This window comes from Equus przewalskii, chromosome 5 (genome assembly GCF_037783145.1).
Source record: "Equus przewalskii isolate Varuska chromosome 5, EquPr2, whole genome shotgun sequence".
Classification (NCBI taxonomy): domain Eukaryota; kingdom Metazoa; phylum Chordata; class Mammalia; order Perissodactyla; family Equidae; genus Equus; species Equus przewalskii.
In genome coordinates, this window is record NC_091835.1 from 37,692,049 (window position 1) to 37,698,071 (window position 6,023).

Consider the following 6,023-nt stretch of genomic DNA (forward strand, 5'->3'; position numbering starts at 1 on the left):
AGAAAAGCCCCGGGCCATGGTTCCTCATAAAGCTTTGTTTAATTTTCTCTTGCTATTCTGTCTTATGTGAATTTAATTCGTTCTCCGGCCAGATGAACCCACTTTGGGAAGAGGAAATGTCTTCCTCCCCTACAGAGAGTACAACATCTTGTTCATTAGTGTATTCTCAGAGCCCATCTGGCACAGTGGTTGAAAGCTATGAGGCTCTGAAAATACATGCCAAATGGCAAATGAATCACTTCACCACTGCACGCCCTTACTTTTCAGTTTCCATTTCTCGTACTGAGGAGCAATTACAAGAATGTAGAAACTGAAAGATTTTTTGTTCATGGACTTGGTGACTAACACAAATGCCAAGTAAGGCAAAACTATTTCGTGATTTCTCAGAGCAGTAAAATGTCAAACTGTTTTTCAAATCAGTCATTTAATTGTGGACTTTACCACTGATGTGTGAACTTGGACAAATTACTTAGTCCCTCACCCAAGGAGTTCATCTTAAAGCAAAAGTAATTATCAGCCTCATTATCTAGTTGTACTAATTAAATGAGAGTACATATTTAAATCTTTTGTAAATGTTTCTGGATCATAATAAGTGATAATAAACTGTAGTTTTATGTTATCATTCCATGATAATAACAGTAAGAGTAATATTATTAGTTCTGCCACCTGTGTTGAAATTTTAGATGATGTGAAATTTTTCAAGGTTTACTTCTTGTCCTCTTTAAACTGATAACAAAATCATAAAAAATGTAAAAAGGATAAACCTAAAAGTTTATATCCACTTCTGTATATGATAATACAAGTTGAGAGAGACCAAGCTCACTGAGATCAACTAAAAGAGCCAGGTTTTGTTTTTTTTTTTAAATCTCTTTTAATGCATTGGAGAGATTTCAAGGTAACTGGAGGAGCAGCAAATACTCTGGAAGGGGGACCACAAAGAAGTGAGTCAACATTTTGGGAGTTACTGTTCTCCTAGGGGCATCTTGGCAATGAGTCACATGCTGAGAATCCGGGCAGAGGCCATGGCTAACAGTTCCTCTCCTAGGGGAGATACAAATCTCTGACGAGGCACCTGAAGGGCCAAAATCCCAAAAAGAAGGGAGGGCCAAAGAAGTGAGATCAATATTTTTCCCTCAAGCCATTTGTCAAATTATCAAACTTCACAGGGAAAGACACTAAGAAGAAAACTGTGAAAAGCAGAGTGGAGGTTTGGCAGTCACGCGCTGTTGAAAGAAAAATTCCGATTCAGCCTCTGACAAGGAGAAGGAGCTTTAGTAGAGGTTTTACCATAGGAGCTAGGACAAACAAGCATTACCCTGACAACATTCAAGCAAAAATTCTTTTATTGCAGCAAGAGGTAAAATAAATAAACAAACATATATAAATAAGAAACAGACACATAGATGACCCAGCTATTAGAATTACCAAACACAAATTTTAAAATCACTGTGATTAACATGCTTTAGAGAATAGGTGACAAAAATGAAGGGTTTCACCAGAGAAGTAGAATCTCTAAATAAAAAGCAAATGGAAATTTTATAATTGAAAAATGCAATAGGAATTGGCAATGAAATAGATAGGTTCAAAAGCAGATTGATCTCAGCAGAAGAGAGAATTATTGAAATGCAAGATAGTTCAGCAAAAAATCCAGACTAAAGAAAGTACAGAGAGCCAATACAGAAAATACTGTACCAGATACAAAGCAATGATAAAAAGATCTAATGCAGTGCAGTTGGATGCTCAGAAGTGGAAAAATAGGATAAAGGAAGAAAATAATACTTTAAGAGATAATAGCCAAGAATTTTTAAAGAGAATAAAGACGTCAAGCTACAAGTTCAGGAAGCTCAGCATATTTTAACCAAGACAGAGTTTAAAAATTTCACCCAGGAAAATCATAGTAAAAATGCTGCAAATTAAAGGCAAAGTTGAAAAGAAAAAGCAGTAAAAAGAAGGAGGAATGATAAGAAAGAGCTGTGGATCTGTGCCTTTATAATGAAAATAATGGGAGCTAGAAGACAAGGAAATGACGTTTTTTAAAGTGGTGAAAGGAATCAACAGAAAACCTAGATTTTTAAAACCAATGAATGCCGGGAGCCGCCCACCAGTCCTCTAAGCCTCTACCCAAGGACAACGGTCCGGGAGAGAGATGAGGGAACGCGCGGTGGACCCTCAGAAGATGGCGGTCGGCCGCTCCTGATCCTACTCATGCTACTAATCTTACCAATATTGCTCTTGCTGTTCCTTTTCTGTACGTGGGGATATCTTGGGGAAAATCTCTCCAAGCAGGCGGAAAAGGTTGATGTAACTTGGCCTTCTAGGGAAGGTTCAGGGGAGCAACAGCCTGAAGGGAAAAAACGTTCTGACCCCCTCCTGGAAAGGCGGAAAAGGGAGCTTGGACAGCCCTCCAGGAGGAAGCCTTCCAATAATCAGCCTCAAAAAAGAACATTCCCTCCTCAAGTATTATTATCCTAGGCCTGTTAGGACAGGAGGTAAATGGTGGCACCCACCCAGGAGCAAAGGTATGCAAAAGGTGCACTCTCCTAAAACAACCCATAACCCTGATGAGGTTGCAAAGAAATATCATAATATATTGACACAGAGGAACTGGGATTATGATGAGGATTGGAAACCCTATAAAATAGTTAATGGTAAAAGAGAAACCCCAGGCACTGTGCCTGTATGGCTTTCGCTCAGACGGAGATGAGGGCCTCCGTGTACTTGGTCCCCTTATACTTTGCAATACTCCTGCTTATTACAGGAATAAAGATAGAGGCTTAGGGTCATTCGACCCATGGGGAACTGAGTCTAGATGTTGCACCCCGTTTTGCAATCAGTCTTAGGCATCAAGACGCCTAGTAGACATATAGAAAAGGTCAATATCTATATTTAATAAAGGTTGCTTGCTTCTCATAGACATACTGTGCTAATATTATAACAAGATATGCTTATGTATCCATTTTGTTTGTTAAAAATAAATTAGATAATCAAGAAATAACCTTTGTACTCAGAGATATTGAGTGGGATTCTTGCCAACCACACAAAACTCTGCTTGGGTTTGCCAAAATTATGTACTGGGATAATTCCATGAAATCATAAACGCGTGACCTGGACCCTATATAAGTGCTTGAATGCTTTGAATAAATCATACTTGGAAACCTCACTTCCAGTCTCACTGCCTTTCATTCTCCGACATCGTCCATCCCTCAGGAAACCTGGACTCTGCTGGAGCTGGACTCCAGCAGATGAAGATATGTTTCAGAGTTAAAGTCAGCACAAGACATTAAAAGAGGGGGTCATTTATAAAAGCAGGGGGAAAAAGGCTGTATACTTGTTGAGAGGGGCTGTCCCTGGTACAGCCAGTATTCCCAGGAATAGTAGCTCACGTGGAATGGCTGCATTCCTTTAAGACCTGATGTTCTTTGAGTAGGATAAGGTGAGATCCCGACTGGCCAGGCCCTGGATCATTATGAATCCTAGCAGCTGAGCACCCTGCCCAAGGTTGGCATACTGCTCCGAAGGGGGCCAGAAGGTCACATGGCTGTTAAAGTGCACACAGGCTAGTGCCCCTACGCTGCCAAACCTACACTGAAAGAAATATTAAAAAGAATTCCTCAAGCAGAAGGATAATGATCCAGACAGAAACACGGAAATGCAGCAAAGAAATGAAGAGTCATGGAAAGGGTAATATAAATTAATGTTGATTGTACAAAACAATAATAAAATACCTTGAGAAGTGTAAAAATGAAAGTAGAATCAAATGCATGACACCAATAAAAAGTTGGGAAAGAAGTAATTTGTGCAAAAGCGCTCTAAGATCTTAGTATTTCTTGGGAGTGGTAAAGCACTAAAATATATTAGACACCATGAAGTCAAGGACAATATTTTAATCTTAGAATATTCACTAAAGCAATAGTAAAATAATGGTTAGCCAGTTGACATAGAGAACACGCTAACCAATAATGAGAATATACTTTTTTTCTAGGGAATTTGAAACGTCTAGTAAAATTGATTACATGCCAGGCTATGAAGTAAGTTTTAATATATTTTAAGGGATTGAAATAATTCAGAGTATTTTCACCAACCACAGTAGACTTAAGATAGATATCAATAAGGAAAGGATAATTTAATAACCCAAATATTTGAAAGTTAAACAATACACTTCTAAATAACACCCTGCCCCAAAACAGAAATTAAAAATATTTTAAATGGATGAAATAAAAACAAGATACAATTGAACCTCATTATTCACAGTTGTATTGCAAAATAGCCTCCTGGCTAAAATTTATTTGTAACTCCAAAATCAATACTTGGGGTGTGTTTATAGTCATTTGAGGACACGTGCAGAGTGGCAAAAGCTTGTCTCTCAACAAGCACTTTCTTAGCTGAGGTTGAATAAGATGATGCTCTATCTTCTCATTTCAGCTCTCATACTGTAAACAAGCATCCTTTTTGTCATCAATTTAGTGTCATGTTTTTTGTTTTTGCATTTTTGTTGGTGATCTCACTGTTTACAATGGTCCACAAGCATGGAGCTGAAGTGCTGTCTAGTGTTGCTAAATGAAAGAAGACTATGATGTGCCTTATGGGAAAATACGTGTGTTCTGTAAGCTTTGTTTAGGTGCGAGTGACTCATAGTGCTGTTGGCCATAAGTTCAATATTAATGAATTAATATCTATCAAATAAGATGTCTTTAAACAGAAACACACACAAAACAAGGTTGTGTACTGGTTGATAAAAACTTTATGACTAGAGTATCACAGGAACTTAACCTTGTATTTCTCCTAGGAACAATGGCTCAATATTCACTAATTCAGTGTTCCTGGAAATTTTATAGAACATAGCTACCACAAATAATGGCAATCAACCTATATCAAAACTTCTAGGACTTAACACTGTGCCTATGAAGAACTTTATAACCTTAAATGCACATATTGGTAAAAGAGAAAGGATGACAATCAATGAGCAAGGTATCTATCTCAAAAAGTGAGATAAACAAACAGCAAATTGACCCTCCTCAAAAAAGAAAGAGGAAAATTTAAAGATCAGAATTTAAGACAATAAAAAAGACATGCATAGAGAGAATTAGCCAAACCAAAAACTGGTTCTTTAAAAAAATTAATGAAATGGAAAAATTAATAAATCTACTAAAGCTAAATATAAGCAAACCTATCACACAGAAGTTTCCCTCCTCAGTAAACACCCAATAGAAAGGCGTACATATGTTCAGAAAATAGAAGCAACTCAAATGTTCATTAATAGCAGACAAATAAATGAGTAAAAAATGGATAAGTAAACCTACTCAGCAATAAACATTAACAAACTACTGATAAGACTAACAACACAGATAATTCGTAGACATTCTGTTAAGAGACAGAATCCAGACTCAAAAGACAGCATATTGTACAATTCTGTTTATATAAAGTTCAAGAATAGCCAAAAATAGTTTATGGGGTCAAAAGTTAGGATACTGGTTATATTTTGGGGTAATGAGTGTGACAGGGCATGTGTAGGACATATATGTTTTATATCTTGATCTGGGCACTTATACTGTGTGTCAAATTTTAAAAATTTGTTCACTTATGATTTGTGCACATTTCCCCAAGTTTATAAACAAGAGAGAGATAAATTTGATAAGATGCTACTGCTACTGAAGAGCCTCTTTGCCTACGGGAATACTACAGCGGGAGCAACTTCTTCAGCCAGAGCTTACACAGGAACTATATACTTTTCATGTCCATTTTTTAATAACATTGAGTTTTGGGAGCAGCTATTGTAGCAGTAACTTCTTGAAATATCTCAAAAGGTTTTAGAATAGCTGAAGTTGTAGCCAAATTGTAATGGCACTGCAACAAACCTCTAATTTCCAGAGCAGAGGAGAAAGATTTCTCTTGGGTCATTCGTGGAGCAAAGGGCCACCATCGGGTGAGGGGTGATGGAGAGAGAGAGGCGGCTGCTGTGAGGGAGTTGAGTCTGTTTACCCTTATTGTTAGTTTAATCATCTCTCTACTACAGAGTCATTTCT